The sequence below is a fragment of the Micropterus salmoides genome, unplaced genomic scaffold (assembly GCF_014851395.1).
Source record: "Micropterus salmoides isolate LMB-PRFRI ecotype aquatic unplaced genomic scaffold, ASM1485139v1 Ms_hic_scaffold_2, whole genome shotgun sequence".
Classification (NCBI taxonomy): domain Eukaryota; kingdom Metazoa; phylum Chordata; class Actinopteri; order Centrarchiformes; family Centrarchidae; genus Micropterus; species Micropterus salmoides.
Window position 1 is genome coordinate 38,626,839 of NW_024041150.1, and position 17,723 is coordinate 38,644,561.

Consider the following 17,723-nt stretch of genomic DNA (forward strand, 5'->3'; position numbering starts at 1 on the left):
ATACTGAACAATTCTAATGACAAAACACTGAGATGAAACAACACAATAACTCAAAACCTATCTAGTACAATAGATAGCTCTACGTAAATATATCAGCTCCAAGTGGTCTAAAGTGATCAATAAGGCAACAGATATCCTTTAATAGTTCTTTCCATCAATATCACATCTTTAGGAGTTATAGCCATGTTTCAAGCGTGTACATAAAGTTGCTCATCAAGGTCACTTTCTATGAACCGACCAATCACAGCCTGTATGGGGCAGAAAATTAAAATAAAGGTTGACATGTTGCAGCAAACTTTTGAATTGTTCAACTTCTGGTTTGTTGTAGTGGCGTAATATAAGAAATGAGTTTTATTTGGGGAGACAGTTGAATTGTTGTATCCCAACTTATAAGCTGTTACACTTACTCTATAAACAATATTTAGCAAACTATCCAAATGAAGTGTAACCTATAGATATATTAATATTATATTAACATTAAACATTTTATTTAATGTTATAATATTTAATAATATACTAATTTATACTAGTTTGGCCTCCAGGTTGTGGAAATTGCATCTGCAGTGGACAGATGTAGATTTAGCCAGAGCCAGGTTGTTGTGCAAATATGTGCTCCTTGTTGCCACCTCTTCCAGAAAGAAACACGTTCCCCAGGGGTACCTGGGGTACCAGCTGATACACAGACCAACATGTGAATGGGAAGTACTGGCACCTCTTTTTTTCCCACTTCAAGCACTGTTTGTAAACAAAGACAATCTTAATCTTAATCTTATTGCAAATACACAGTGTGTTTTATTATTTTTACTTTCAAAAACCATAATTAATGAATTCCTAGCCACTACTACTCCAATAATTACCGTTTACTGCAATAAACCAGTTCTACATGGGGCAATAAAATAAGATGACTGCCTTGTTGTCTAAAAATACAAACTGTTTTCAGGGATCTGGAGATTTAGTTATGATATATAGTTATTTTGAATAAAGAAAGGAGTAGTACACTCTGTTCTTTACACTTAATGGTAATTCAGTGTAGCTACCCTGACTCTATGGACAGAGAAGTGCTGTGCAACACATGAATTTAAAACAGAAGTTGCGGATTTATTGCATCAGAACTATTGTGCGATCTCTGCCACATAAGTATCACTGTGTCACGGAAGAAGGTTGTGTGTATTGCATAACATTTACATACATTTACTCATTTGACAGACGCTTTTATCCAAGGCAACTTACATTTGAGGAACAACATACAAGCATCATTAAAGCATCAAATATAGCTCGAGATCTACATGTGACAATGCATATTAATAAGAGCAGCATAAAATACTAGTTACAGCTAATAGCACGTATGGCATCAATGGGGTAAATACCTAGGGAAAGAGGAGGTCACTGAGTAATGGAGTGATCAGTCCTTTTAGGCTGATCAAAAACCAGACGTGCTGCTGCGTTATGCACCACTTGTAGGGGTTTCACCGCACAAGATGGAAGACCAACTGGGAGGGCATTGCAGTAGTCCAGCCGAGAGCTAACCATGGCCTGTACCACAAGCTGGGTATCATACTGAGTAAGTAGGGCCTGAGATGGTGTAAATTGAGAAGAGAAGGGGCGCTACCGCCGAGCCTTGGGGCGCCCCTGTGAAGACTTAGAGGAGCACAATTCTCTTTACCACGACACATTGTAGGAACGCCCCGAGAGGTAGGTTTCTACTACAGGACTACAGGAGTCCTTTGCCCGAGATGTCCAGTACCGAGAGTGTTGCTAGCAGGATCATGTGATTGACTGTGTCAAAGGCAGCTAATAGGTCAAGCAGGATAAGAGCCGAGGATTTGGCTGCAGCTTTAGCTGACCTTAGGGCTTCTGTCACATACAAAAGAGCTGTTTCATTACATTGGCCACTCTTAAAAAACGGTGATAGGGATCTAGGAGGTAATTTCATAAGAGGAATTTTGAGGCCTGTTTGAAGGCCTCCCGTTCGACAGCTTTGGATAGAAATGGTAGAAGTGAGACTGGCCCATAGTTGATTAGGGTCAGGAGAGGGCTTTTTCAGTGGGGCAGCTGATACCTATCTGAGAGAGGAGTAAAGGAGGAGAGTGAAGTGCCATTGACCTGGGAAGACAGAGGAAAAGATGTTGTACGACTGCTACATAGTAGGTTTTCCTGTGAAATGCTGACAGAGTGGGAGTTGACTGGAGCAGGAGTAGACTGGTTGATTTTGAGTGAGTTAGAGAATTGCCACTTTAATAGCCACTTTGCCTGTGAAGAAGGCGGCCAAGGTATTGGCAGATAGTTTTGTGGGTGGTGGAAGCAGAGGAGGATTTAGTAGAGGAAAATAATTTCCTTGAGTCAGTGGCACTGCTAATTCTGTCATTATAGAACGTAGTTTTGGCAGCACTGATGCTGGCTGAGAAGGAAGATAGAAGCATTTGGTAGCCCTTAAGGTCGGCTACAAAAATTTCACACAATCATTATTATATCAATGTGCTACTAATTTTCACTGACACACTATGCAAGCACGGTAACACTCATCGCTTGGTTAGCTTCCTCTTAAAGGACATCTACGTGACAGGTGTCATTATAAGAGCAGCGAATGGGGAGGTGCGTAGCGAGCAGAAAGTGACGGTGAATGCAAGCGGAGGAAAATAAATGTACTGTGTTGGTTACGGTGTGTTGGCTTCTCAAGACCAAGAAAAGTCTGTTGGTTCCCCAACTGCTGGAAAAATTAAGCCTGTTTGCGTTAGCAAACATCCTCCCTCTCCTTCAGACTGCACAACTGAGCAGGGAAACTTGGCTGCTATGTAACTTAACATTTGCTGGTAGCTGTATTTTATTACTACCTACTTGTCTAATGTTGAGAACATCAAGTACAAACATAGACTAAACTGGTGTAGCCAACAGCTCTGTCCTCTAGCCTACAGATGGGTCCATCCTAAATTATTTTTCAGTTTGAGTCTGAAAAAGTGGTTGTTAGGAAAAGAAAGGACGGTGGTGACTGGAGGACCTGAGGTTAGGAAAGCAAATTAGTGATGCAAACTAGTCCTTGCTAAGGAGGAGATGTTTCTTTTTGGTATTTATGTACAAATAAAATGCACCTCAGCAGGGAGGTGGTTTCATATGTTTCCTGTTTTTATATTAATTTCTATACAGGTAAATGTCAAAAACTGTAAAATGAAGACACAAGAGGCAAGCATGAACAATCGTATCTATAATGATTCTGAGGTCATATTAAGAATACGGTTTTCGTGCCATTAAGGCTTAAGAGGTGATGCCCACAACATGCTGTGGCATATGTAAAATCACTGTGGAAAGCATCATAACCAACCAAATTACTTTCCCCAAATCTAATGGTTGTAGTTCCTCCAGTAGACTGATCTTTGGGTGCTCTAGCTTTTCCATCTATTTGTTCAGAGATGTGGTGAAAATAATGGCCCAATATGATGTGAAATTATATATTTTTCATTGGAAAATGTAAAATTTTCCTGGTGGAGGACTCCCACCCTGACCATGACTACCATGACCGCCACCAAAACATTCATCTAAAGCTCACATAAAACTGGGAAACACTGAAATTTTAAGCTATTGTATTGTGCATCGCATGCTCCTGGACACAAATGCAATGCTGCTAAGAGATGTTGTGCTGGGGGTTTTTATTCAGACATACTGCGCACACACAAAAGAAATTTGCTTCACTCCATCCTAGAGAAACACTGGGGTCTTTCATGTAGTGACAACACTACTCTTAACTAAAACTGTCATAATTATAGCATTACCATAGAAAGAGTTGGGCAACTTATCAATTTCACAAATTAATAGATGTACACTTTGCCTTAAAAGTGAGCAGTAGATGTTAACATGTCACCCAGAAAATGTAATATTTAAAACCACTAATCCACACACATAAAGGCTATATATATAAAATTATAATAATTATATATCTGTAATTGGCCTAGGCAGAGCCAGAGAGAGAGCCAGGAGTTATGTCAATCTGTGGAAATATTATTATTAATAGTATTATTATTATGGATAATAGCATAAGAAATCAGTGATGTGGTGCTTATAGAAAATACTGTATCATATATTTGTAACAGAACCCTAAAGCTGTAAGGCCTGACAGCCAGTCTGGCAATGTAGTAAGTATTACATGAACGGGTGCACTGTTCCTATTGTGGTAATTGACATGTGTTTTACAAATTGTCAGATGTCTGTACAGAAGGCCAAATCTAGAAACTTGAAAGCAATGGCATCATCTTGTGTTTAAAAGTGGTAAATACATTTAAGGGTTCAGATTTGGGGTTTGAAGAAACTCTTAGCCCATGAGACGTAACATTTCACAAGATTGGGGTCATGAGTACAAGGCAAGAATGACTAGATGATGGGAATGTGAAAGTACGCATCCTTCAGTTCAATGGAGGTGAGCCAGTCAACCTGGCACACAACCTTCAGCACCTGTCAACATGCGAAAAGGTCTTTCCATAACACAGTGACAGTGACAGATCTAGGATGGGCCTGTAGTTCCGCCACTATCCCGGTGAAGCGGGAAGGGACGGAGGCATACTGCAGTCTCTGCCCTCGGCAGATCAGGCTGCTCATCCATCTGATCATCGAGCCAGACATGAGCCATTCCGAGTAGGGCTCTGAAAGCTGCCCTACCTGCTGATGAAGCGTCCTGGTGGCCATAAAGAGAAGCCAGTCTGGTGTACAGGGAGAAGAGCAGAGGGGAAAGAACGCAGCCTTGAGGGGAACCGGTGCTGATGGTCCTGGAATCAGAGACATGTTTTCCCAGCTTCACGTGCTGCTTCCTGTCCGTCAGGAAGTCAGTGATCCACCTGCAGGTGGAGTCAGGCACATTCAGCTGAGAGAGCTTGTCCTGCAGCAGTGCCGGGATGATGGTGTTTAAAGCAGAGCTGAAATCCACAAACAGGATCCTGGCGTAGGTTCCTGGGGAGTCCAGGTGCTGGAGGATGTAGCGAAGGGCCATGTTTACTGCGTCATCTACAGACCTGTTGGCTCTATAGGCAAACTGCAGGGGGTCCAAGAATGGGTCTGTAATGGATTTTAGGTGGCACAACACAAGGCACACAACAGACTTCATAACCACAGATGTCAGGGCAACAGGTCTGAAGTCGTTTAGTCCTGTGGTCCTTGTGTTTCTTGGGGAGAGGGATTATGGTGGAGGCTTTGAAGCAGGCTGGCACATGGCATGTCTCCAGTGAGGTGTTAAAAATGTCTGCTTATAGCTTTTGAGCTTGAGCTGCAGATTTAGCTGCATGGCTAACGGCAGCTGGCTCACACAGTGTGGGGAATGTGTGCATGGTGTGGCTTGGTCGGCTGAGACAAGCACAGATAGCGTTTATTCAAAAACACCCACACAAGGAGCAACAAGGTTTTCACACACAGCATAGCATGCCTGTCGCTTGCTCTAAACGACGAGAGTCGGGCCAGCAGCAAGCAATATGTTTGCTAGATGTTGTTAGCTGCAGCTAATGGCAGCAACGTGGTCACACGGGGTCTCCTTGGTTGGCTGATCCATGGGAAGCTGATCTTTTGTATTTTTAAGGAAAGGATGATGCATATTGATGGACCTGATGGAACTAAATTCATGTACACTTCATGTTATGAAACGCCAGGAAGCAATACCTGCATCAAGTTGAACGTTGATGCTAAGGCAAAATAGAGGAGTAGCAAGAAGGGTAGGGCCTGAACTTTTGAAAAATACTATTTTTCTTTGTTCTTAAATAGTACGGATGAGGGATTTAAGACAACTTGATGCAATGACCAATTATTATTCATGCACAGATTGATAACAAGTAGATCAATATGTAAATGCCCTGTTGTTGTGGTGGCAGTCCGGCTGACGGTGAGTGTCCTGTTTATTTCTCCTTTTTTCTTGTGATTCTGTTTTTCCCTTGTGTTTTAGCCTGCCTGCCTGCCTGTGTCTCCTCTGCTCCCCTTGCTTGTGTTCTCCCTCTCTCTCTGCTCCTGAGCCCAGCTGACAATCCACACCTTCACCTTGTCAGACACCTGCCAGCAATCAACTCCATCCCTGCCAGTGTTTCATCCCGGTTCTCCACACAATCGCCGCTTCATCGTCGTTGCTCCTAACCTGGTGCCACTTCATCACTCAGGCTCTTGAGTAATCCATCTCTGTTTCCCTGTACTTTGTTTTCCTTGCGTCTAACCCTGTCTGTCTGTCTTCCCTCCAGGTTCACTCACCTCCGTCCTCTGTTGTGTCAGCTGGGCTCGCCACCCTGCCCTCTCCCCTCGGACCTCCTCCACGGCCTCCTCTCTGTCCAACACACACAACATCCATATTTTTATAGCACCTGTCTTTTTGACCACTCAAAGCACTTTTACACTACATCGTATTCACTATTCACACACAGTGCTGTCACACCGGTGGGACAGCCATCAGGGGCAATTTGGGGTTCAGTATCTTGCCCAAGTACACAAGAGCTGGAGGACCCAAACCCTAACACTGACAATGGATCAAATGACTACATGTGCTGCATATGAAAGAGGTCACACACCCAATTCTGCAGTTCCCCTCTTCTCTGAGGAGCATTTTAGCCAAATTGAACTGTTTGTTTTCGTTTATGGGCCACGCTTTTTTTGTTTTTGTTCAGTCTTTGTGCTCTCACCCTCTGTATGCCATCTGCTGGTGGCATCCAGCTAGGAAAGTCAGGTGAGTGTCAAGGGTCCTCTCCACTTTGTTCAATTAGATAAGAAATCTGCAAATATTAACAAAATGGCTTTTTCATTTTTAGAAATACAATAAAAACTTTTTAATAGCCATAATTTTAGCATGTGGTAAAAGTTTGTGTGCTGTACAGTTTTATTGCCAAAAATATTCATCAGCAGTTTGTCTCGTGAATGTAACCGGTACATTATTCAGTCCACTTAGTAAAGCCAAAATACAGTGTCGGACAATAACTTTACATGAAATTACAATCCAACTACGGAACTACCTTAACTGGCCCGCCAGCATTAATATCTGGCTTGCAGACAGATTATGGTACTTTGATAGTGGTACAAACACCAGAACACACACACTCCAGCACGTGCTTTATTGTGAGAATGTGAAAGTATTTTCATTATTAAACTGTTGAAGAGGGAGAGAAAATATATTTGCCCAATGAGGTGATCAAACACACAACCATCTAAGAGAGAGCCATGCGCTCTAATGACTGAGCTAACCAAACACTAAAAGATTTTGACCAATGCAAAACTTATTTGCTGACCCCTCCTGTATTTTTACTTCTTCTTCTTCTTTGTATGTATTCACTGTAGTGATGAGTGTCTTCACTGATGGAATTCTACAAGAAGAAGAATGTGGTAACTAAATGTGCCCCGTAAAGCAGTTTGTCTGTTTGGTCTACAGTAGAAACATGTCAGCGCAACATGGCGACAGCCAGGTATGAGGACCCACAGTGTATGTAGATAGGAATGGCTTATTCTTATTCTAAGGTAATAACATAACGTTTCATTATGTTAGTTTATACACCACTGAAAACATAGTTATGGATCTTACATAGCATTTCTGTAAATATATCCTCATAAGTATTACACACTGGGCCTTTGATAGCTCCTCTGTTTCAGCAGGTTTCAGCTAAAATCTTTCAGTACATTCAAAAACTCTCCCACATATTTCTCTGACATGTTGAGAAAAAGTAGTAATAGTTTGGGAGTGCATGTTGCATGTGAAAACTAACTCACGGTGATCCAGTGGATGGCACTGTGGCTTCACAGGAGGAAGGTCTTCCCAGTCTTTCTATGTGGAGTTTGCATGTTCTCCCCATGTCTACGTGGGTTTCCTCCATGCTAGGTTCTTCAGTCAGTGCTATTGACCAGACACTGATATAAAAATCTGGAGTTGGTTCCTGGGCGCTGCACAGCGGCTGCCCACTGCCCGCTTGAGGGATGGGTTAAATGCAGAGAATGAATTTTGCAATATGTGTTTGTGACAAAGTACCTTTTTAACTGACAATGTCATAACAGATCCACACACGTTAACTTCAGCACCTCCGATGAAGTGCAGCTCACAGTCCCAAACAGAGCAAAGTTGTGCCTCAGATTGCCTCAGATGTTGATGTTGCAAAACTCTGTTGGGAAACACAGAGTGAGGGTGGGTTCGCTTGATGTTCCACTAGTGTTAGATTCACATTTAATTCACTTGCAGCACACTGTCATTTAAGGTTATTCCCTTCAAGGGAAGGACATTTTTTTTTACGTATCCTTAGTTAGTTTTAGTTTATCTTTATTGTACCAATGGGGGAAACCCAGTTATGCAGGCAGGCTACAAATTAAAGATTAAATATAAAAGGACAAAATCACCAAGAACATACAGAAGGTTAAAACAGATTCAATGAAACTTCCATCGATTGTTATTGTTTCAAGAGGATTTAGGTTGGGTTTGTATGTTTGGAGTATATGAGGGTAAAAGTGTTGTGAATTATTTTGCATTACAGTAAGATAGCATCAAAAACACTTGGAAAGCAAAATATAGAAGCAGATTTTGTTAAAATTGTAATACAAAACATACATTAATATAGTCCATCACAGTAAGAATGTCCTGTTTTTAGCACGGAGCACAAACAACACCAGTTTATTCCACAAAAGTCAGGTTATGGATGAAACGGCATGATCAAGCGGAGTGCATGCAAAGGACACAGAGAGGAGGAGCAGGCAGTCAGGGACTTTCCCAGATCCAGGTGCAGTAGGAAAGAAAGCCAAGAGATGATATGAAGCCAAGAAACAGAGCTATAAAAGGAGGTCCAGAAGGAGGTGAAAGTCAGTCGTTATATGGTTTTCATGTCGGCTCGGGTCTCTGTTCTGGTAACAGAATGGGGCTCTATTTTGCACCGATCTCTGACACACTCTGGTGAAACCATTGTATTCTAATTGGTGTCTGTTTTTGTTGATAATAAAAATGTCGGTAAAAGTTCAAGCTTTCTTATCTGGCCCAAGTCTTGAATTTTTACATGACATTAATGATAATGATTAAGTGCAAATACAGCCCCCAAATCCAGCATCAGTATCTGCCACCCCAGCCTGCTTCAGCACCACTACATCAGAGTTCCCTCCTCTGACGTCTTATCCTTGAAACAGAATGATGTGTTTTACAGAGACAGGTGGATTTGAGCGCTCTCTCTATTTGCTGACAGTGAAATTCACAGTGAGTTTTGCATAAAGAAGGACTTAAAAAATCTATATGTATCCCCACTGCTCCTCACTGTCACACCAGCTTTCTGAGGTAATGAAATTGTATTTGAGTCAATCTGGTCGAAGCTTTAACATCAGGAACAGCTATCACATGTTAAAACATCAATAATTTCACAGGAAACGCCGTTTGATATTTCTATAACCTACCTTTATCTGCTAATTGTACTTTATCCCTAAATTAAGACAAGGCAAGTTAATTTGTATGTCAGCAACAAGGCAATTTAAACTATTATATAAGTTATATAATATTATAAAGACATTTACATACAACAATCAAATAGAAAATAAAACCAGGTTACCCTGTTAGTTCAGTTTTAATGGGTTACAAATAATCAGGTTTTTCACCTTTCATTGTTTGCTTTTTTAATTTCCTATCACTCACAGCAATCAAACCTTGCACAGTATTTTTTTTCTTGTTATTCATGTTACTGGTATTTTCATCTTGACTCAAGAATTAAGGTTTGGCTCTACACAAGGTGACAGATAGCTTAACAGATGTCTAAGACGCTGAAAGGGTTAAATGATGAGTGAGACGTGGTAAAGTTGAGGGCTGTTTACTTGTTTGTCTGCATCAGCTTGCTTTCTTTTTCAACAACTCTGTGAAACAAGAGCAAACACACAAAAAAGCTATTAAAGAGCAAACACACAAAAAAGCTATTAAAGGCGGTGGTATTCTGCTCATTTTCAGGGTCAGAATCCTATTTAGGGGTTGTACCAGAACAGGTTTACATGGTTTAATTTTCATTATTTTTTGTCATACTGCACATTGCTGCAGCTCCTTTTTTCACCCTGTGTTGAAGGCTTCGTTTTAGCTATGGAGTGATACATCTTGTCTCTAAATGATCTTTGTTGGGAGTTGCACATGCGCAGTTCCTAGTTAAGAACTACTAGCCAATCAGAAGCAGAGAAGGGCAGATCAGCGAAAGGCCGGTAAACAGCTTTGATTCAGCGGTAGGCTAAATGTTGCCGACCAGGTTGGCAATTTGGACTGAAGGAAGAGTTTCAGAGTGGTGAATTATTAATCTGTAACAAAAGTGTCTTTCATCCATCAAGTTTTAACTGAGCTCTGTCTCTACATCACAGTAACAACTTTATGTCCATTGACTGCCTGGAGGGTAGCTAGTGTTTGTAAGGGAGAGGAGAGGTGTGTGCTGCAGCTCAGTGTTTTTCCACCGGTGTTTTTGAGGGCGTGTCGGACTAGTCGCTCAGTGAGCATTATGACACGTATTTTCATTGTGACATCACAAGTAAGGGAAGTAAAGGCCGGACTACAAACGAGTTGTTTTCAGGCAGTTTAGAGCACTGTTTTCTGTGGGAGAAGGGAACTCCCTTTGGGGTGGACTTTGGGCTTTTTCACTTTGTAAACCTAGTACATGCACAAAAAAGATGTACCTCAATAAAGGAAAGGGAAAAAGCCAAAAACCATAATGCCAGGCTACGGTCATCCCTGCTGCTTGTGCACCTTTTTCTTCCACACTTTTCCTTTCCACTTAACTTTCTATTAATTCTATTAATGATACAGCACTTTGAGAACATCCAACTTCTTTTGCAATTACCTTTTGAGGCTTTCCCTCCTTGTGAAGGGTGTCAATGATGGTTTTCTGCACAACTGTCAGGTCAGCAATCTTCCCCATGAATATGAATTCCACTGAACCAGACTGAGAGACCAATTAAAGGCTCAGGAACCCTTTGCAGGTGTTTTGGATTAATTAGCTGATTAGAGTGTGACACTTTGAGCCTACAATACTGAACTTTTTCACAATATTCTAATTTTCTGAGATTTTGAATTTGGGGTTTTCATAAGCTGTAATCATCAAAATTCTATCAAATAAAGGCTTGAAATATCTCACTTTGCATGTAATGAGTCTATATAATATATTAGTTTCACCTTTTAAGTTGAATTACTGAAATAAATGAACTTTTGCACGATATGCTAATTTCACCTGTATGAGTTGTTAATGGTTCATAAAATCATTTGGAAAGTTTAAGAAATTTATTACATAACTGCCTGTTTTTTGATACTTTCCCACGAAAGAATTTAAACAATCTCAGCATAACTCGTAAATCTACCAGTGGCGAAGCCCAAAGGATGCTACTAAGACTACCCGAAAGATGCCCCAGCTAACTTTACGGGGTAAAAGCTGTGGTGTCCGAACAATAATGCTGCGATAATGTGTTGAGAGGAAACCCGCTTGACACTGTTCTTGATCATAAAAGTTTATTAAATCAAGGAGTTCAGCATCAATTACAAGCTCTGAGAGTGACCCAGCCACTCCGTCTCTCTGTACATCAAACAAAGCTTATATAGGATATGTTTGGGTATCTGTTAGGTACCATAGAAGGGTTTGAGTCTGCAAAGTAAAAGGTCAAACCCATAGAAGGGTACAGTACTATCTTGAGGTAACAAAACAAGGGATTAGAGGTCAAATTCAATAGAAGGGTTCAGTCCCTAGATAACCAGACAGACTGAGGCACTGGGTGGGAATCTTTGGTACTTCCCTAGAATGGTTTTCATCCTACCTGTCAAATAGGAAGTTTTGTCTCTTCGTTCTGTCCAGTTAAATGTACTGTGCCTCAGGGGTCGGTCTTAAGACCCATTTTGTTTTCCTTGTATCTGCTTCCCCTTGGACATATTATCCATAAACATGGCATTTCTTTTCATATTTATGCTGATGACACACAAATATACTTGCCCGTCAGATCCACAGACCCTGGAATGCTGAGTTCATTTAACAACTGCCTTGATGTTAAAAAGTGGATGTCAAATAATTTCCTCCAGCTGAACTCAGACAAAACAGAAATCTTGGTCACTGGGTCCCAGCAGATCCCTAGTAAATCACATTAAGCCTGTTGCAAAGAACCTTGCTCCCAGCACGACATCTCCGAGGGCATCGGGACTGCTGAGGCTTTTTCCTGTTCTTCGTCTGCTGGCTCCGACTCCTCTCTTCCCCGTTCAGGAGCCCGCATAAGTCGGCTTCTCCCACTCGAGGTATGAGTCCGGAGAGGCTCGCACGGTCTGATTCTGACGGTCTGGGTCCAGGACGGCGACGGCTGAAGAGAGACAAGCTCAGCCCTCGTCTAGCTCCTACCGCTGGAGCAAGAAGCGAAGCGTCGCTTCCCCTGGTCCCCCTCAACAAACCTGGGACGCGAGGTGGCGCTCTCGCCCACAGCCCCCCAAGAAGATGGATCTGAGGACCATCATTCAGCCCCGAGGGTATGGTTCCCTTGGCGGATTTCGCAGAAGCATTGCGAACATTTCCCCGTGGTTCCTGCGCACCGTAGTGGATGGCTACAGGCTGCAGTTCCGGGTTTGGACTGCGGTGCACGCGGAGAACAGCCAGGTGTTGGGACAAGAAGTTCGCTCTCTGCTGGAGAAATGGGCCATAGAACTTATTTCCCCGCCAGTAGGGGAGTCTGGGTTCTACAGCCGGCCTTCATAGTTCCCAAGAAGGACGGAGGGTTGCGTCCAATTTTAGATCTGCGGTCCCTGAACCTATCTCTGACGAGATTCAGGTTCAAGATGCTCACCATCCCTGCCATCGTCAGTCACATCCAATCCGAGCATTGGTCTGTCACGATAGATCTGCGAGATGCATATTTCCACATCTCTATCCATCCCTCTCACAGGAAGTTCCTGAGGTTCATCTTCGGGGGCCAGTATTAGGTTCTACCGTTCTGCCTAGCACTCTCCCCTCACACGTTCACCAAGTGTTTGGATGTAGCTCTGGCCCCGATGAGGCTCCAGGGCATCCGCATATTGAACTACGTCGACGACTGGCTAATTCTGGCCCAGTCTCGAGAGTTAGCGGTTCGGCATCGAGATGTCATCCTCGCCCACCTTCAGCGTTTGGGGCTGCGGCTCAACGCGAAGAAGAGCGTGATGACGCCTGCCCAACGGACTACGTTCCTAGGGGTGGTGTGGGACTCAAAGACTATGCGGGCCCACCTGTGTCCTGCACACGTCGAGTCCATTTTGACCACAGTGACCAGAGTGCAACGAGGCCGCACCATCACTGTGAAACACTTTCAGAGGGTGTTGGGTCCCATGGCAGCAGTGTCCAGTATAATCCCTTCTGGCCTGCTGCACATGAGAGCCCTGAAGTGGTGGTTAAAATCCAAGGGATTCTCCCCGAGGGGAAATCCGCTCCGTCTGATATGGGTTATGAGCAGGTGCCTTCGTTCCCTGTCAGTATGGAGGAAACCTTGGTTCCTGTCCCAGGGTCCCGTGTTGGGAGCGCCATGTTGCCGGATAATTATTTCGCCAGACGCCTCACTCACGGGGTGGGGCGCGGTCATGAATACCCGTTAGATTACCCATCACATTAAACATTTATGGCAATAAAGCACACTGAAATGAACTGAACTGATTTAATTTGAGTTTTTCGCTCTGCAGAAAAAAAATCTCCTGCAGTCCTCTGTGAATTATTTTAATAAATTATATTTCATTATATTATACTATAAATGTGCTTCGAAGTATATAAGTGTATTTCTGCTTATCTGGGGCTGTGGTATTTACCCACAACAGTATCCAAATTCTAATACATAATCAGACTGAGAATGTTGTTGGTGCAAACACACTTGAAATTACTTAAAGTTTAAAGTTTTTTGGACAACTGACAGATAAAACAGAACCCCAGCCCTTAACCCTGCAATGTCAAGCGTATGACTCATGATACATGAGTTTTAGAGACCTCTACATCATCAGTGTGATCATTTCCCTCCAAAAACCTGATATATACAATCAGATACATGCAATGCGCGGATGATCCACCAGAGGGCCGTAATTCGTCTAACATGATCCTTCAATGGAGACAGCCAAAATGGAGTTTGTCAATCGTTGACCTTCAGCTGGTTTTGAAGGAGTTAAGATGAGAAAAACATTCAAATTGTTTGGGATACTTCAATATGAATATTTAATGGATTCAAGCAATGTATAATTAATATTTCATAATTTATTTTATAGTAAAATCGAGTTGAAAATGTGTGTATCAAATTAGATACAGCTAAAATTTGGTTATTTATGAAAACATCTGTAAATCATAGATTTGTTGCATATGCTTCATTATGCATTATATTAAGCTACATGCACTCTTTTAATTATTTAAGGAAACTAATTGAAGGCATTATTTGGTATATTTAGAGCTAAAATTGAGACATTTTGTAGGCTATATTGTATTTTCCTGCTGTATCAAGACACTAAATGCCTAATGGATGTTTCCAAGACTCACCCACAGTGAATTTTGTTTGGTTGGTATTTTTTTAAATGGCAAAAAAGTACAGTATTGAAGATATCTTGATTATGGATGGCAATTCAAGTGACATGGAGCAGTAAAGGAAAATGATGATGCTGATGATGATAAAACGCTCAAAACATGTTGTGTTCTGCATGGTTTTTTTTGTTTAAAAAAAACATGATGTGGGCAAAGCATTGCAATAAAGTCAGAATGTATCAAATGTGATACAAAACAAAACTCATACAAGGGCTATTCAAATTATTATTATTATTTTTTTTATTTGGCATTAGTTAACCACTCCATATTCAAAAATTAGAATTCTCTGGCAATCGTTTGATGGTTCCGGCTTTACAGGGATAAAGTGAGTTTTAGCAGAATTTTCTCTTACTTACACTATAAACAAGAGTCTGTTTCTCAGTGGCGTGGGAACACTTTGTTCTTAGAATTAATCAAAATCAGCCATTTGTTGACACTGGCAGAACATTGGCATGTCCACAGGCATGAGCGGTGAGTTTAAGAGTGAGAGGAAGAGCCATCTGACAATCAGACAGAGGAGCATCAAGAGAGCTGAACACATCTGTGGTGAGTTTCTTATTATGCCAGAACGGGGCAACAATCTGAGCTCTCTAGTGTAGATTACTGAACTGAAGATGGAAGATAATTATATAGCACATAGTTATGGATATTATATTGCATTTCTGTCAGTAGATCCTCCAAAATATTACACACTGAACCTTTAAAAACACATTGGACTCTTAATACAGACATAGAGTTGTTTCTATATTGGTGGAGACATATCTGACGCCCTTGCACTTCTAACTCTCACATTTCCAGGTCATATTCTAGCTGTGGAAAACTGAGTTACTGAAGCTTGAGACATGCGTCCAGCTGTGCTAAATGCCGTCCTCCTGTTGGTGTGCGCCATGGCCACTGTCACATAAGGACGTAATCATAAGTACTATAACATCACCAATGAATCATTGAGCTGAAGCCCAAAAATGTGTTTATTCAAACACGTATATTCCTACAGATCATTCAATTGAGGTAGAATGTGAAAGTTATTCAGATAAGCCATGTGGAGAAGGATGAAGCCACATTGATGAGAGTCGATGTGCTAAATACAACAGCGAAAGGTGAAGCAAACACACACAGGCATCAGAAGAGCGATAATAAATCCATCATCATATATAATACGTTTTGATCAGGTGCTGGTGAACACTAACACTTGCTCAAATTTGTTGATTTTAGGAACACTGCAGAACCTTAAATTCTGACCTGGTGTTAAAGGCGCATTATAAAAAAACATCAATTGACTAATTTCATTGCAGACTTGGAGCAGAGAGGGGGACATGGACATAAGAGTGGACGTGATATGAAAACTGTCTGTTACTCTGCAGCTCTGTGGTCGTGGGTCACTCTTTCACCAAACTAAAACCAGCTTAATAGCCTTGTTAAATCATCATAAACAAAACGTAATTCAGACTTGACAGAAACAAAAGTAAACTCAACAAGACCGTTGCAAAATCACCAACGATCATTTGGTGGATTTAACTTTTAATTCAGAGTTAAATGTGAAAATATTCTGTCTCTTCACGCTTCCACTGTAAGTCTAGATGCCACTGAATGTGATGTTTTATTCTGATTTCTTTTCTCCAGATGAGGGAAACTTGAATGGTACATACTGCTCAGAGAAGAAGAACTACGTGTGCGCCAAGAAGATGTGATCATCACCAGCTGATGTTTGCTTTCACATTTTCAAACAACTAATCTGTGCTGCAGTTGGACAAGTCTGTTTCATGGTAACCACTATGAACACAAGCTTTTTACTGCAAGTTACTGCAAGAAACGCTTCGGCGTTTATGTTCCGGCTTTTTGTTTTTGTGGGTTTTTTTCCAGATGCATTTTTTTAACACAACTGTGGAAAAACAGCTGTTCAGATTTCATGGTGACAGCATTGTCATCATTCCACAGCAAGACTGCAGAACTCTAATGAGTTTAATATTATTTGTCTTAATACGTGTCTCATATTTCTGTGAGCTGGAGTGAGCTAGAAACACTCAACTTGCGCCACTAACTGGAAATGATGCGCAACTGCATGCACATAAATATGTGCCTGCCAAATGATGGTGCTGTAATTAAGCTCCAAAAATGCTATTTTGTAAAGTCTCTCACACTGTAAGTCCAATTGACTTGAGCACAAATCCAGTAGAAGTCAAATGTGCTCTACTACAAACCTCTTGGACCATAAAATCTGTGGACTATGATATAATTTTTGGTAATTCACAAAATGAGAAAAAACAGTTAGAACTTATTGAATTTAGACTCTAACACGAAAATTGGGATACACATTTCCATTACAATTAGGCAAGATTGGCCAAAAAATATTGCCACCATCAACAAAAATAGTAATAGTAATAGTAATAATACAAAGGGCGTGGCTTAGCAAGAAATTGGCCTTAACTTATTGATTTGTCCAGTCATAATAACTCTTCAGAGTGTGATTGGTATCACTCAGAATTTCACTAACTCTGACTATTTTTGGCTTCGTGAAGCCTGAAACATTTCTGCCTGTGGCTTTAATTTTGGCCTGTCGAGCTGCTTCCTTATATGCAGTGAAAAGAGTTTCCACTCTGTAGCCCTGGGGGAAATGGTCCCTCATTGACATTAACACACAGACTGTAGTTCATTTTGACTCAGTGCCTCATACACCATCCTGCTACCCCAAATATTCAAAGAAGCAGCAATATGTGAATTAATCCTCAGCTTGTCCACAACAAATGCTACTTTCTCCAGTTTGTGTAAAGTTTGCCAAAAACTATAGTGTAAATTACACCATCCTTAATTACTCTATTGCAAAATCACATGCATCTGTACCTGTATACATTTGGAGTAATCAGGATTGACTCATTGTCTGCTTTATTTTACCTTGACAGTCCCTTGACAAAGTTCTCCGTGCTGTTGATACCAGCTGTATTACCAAAGTGTTTATTCAGCATTCAGCACATGTAATCTCACCTCATATCTTAGACTGCAGAACAACGTCACTAAGGTCTCCCTTCTTCAGTGCTCATCTCTGCAGTCTTTTCACCTGTACAATGTCGACACCTGGCCACATAGAGGGAAATCAAAGTCCTGAATAAAAAATATGAAGCTCTGATTTTACTGTTTTCACGATGGGCACATTTGCTGCTGACATTTGTGGTGCCTAAACCACACTGCATGTTAGCCACATGTTTACTATTGTTAGTAGGAATGAACCCAAATCTGAAATATGGG

The 17,723-nt window shown here is 41.4% G+C and overlaps 1 long non-coding RNA gene across 2 annotated transcripts in view; it reads left to right on the plus strand.

Annotated features, from left to right (window-relative positions):
* The window catches only part of LOC119912972, a 74,100-nt gene that overhangs the window by 5,943 nt on the left and 50,434 nt on the right, over positions 1 to 17,723 (plus strand). Inside the window, exon 2 of one of the 2 annotated variants that reach the window (XR_005446317.1) lies at positions 16,104 to 17,604. The exons of the other annotated variant lie outside the window; for it this stretch is intronic. This is a non-coding gene — a long non-coding RNA (uncharacterized LOC119912972). Of the gene's footprint in view, positions 1 to 16,103; positions 17,605 to 17,723 lie in introns of those variants that run through there. 2 annotated transcript variants of the gene reach the window in all.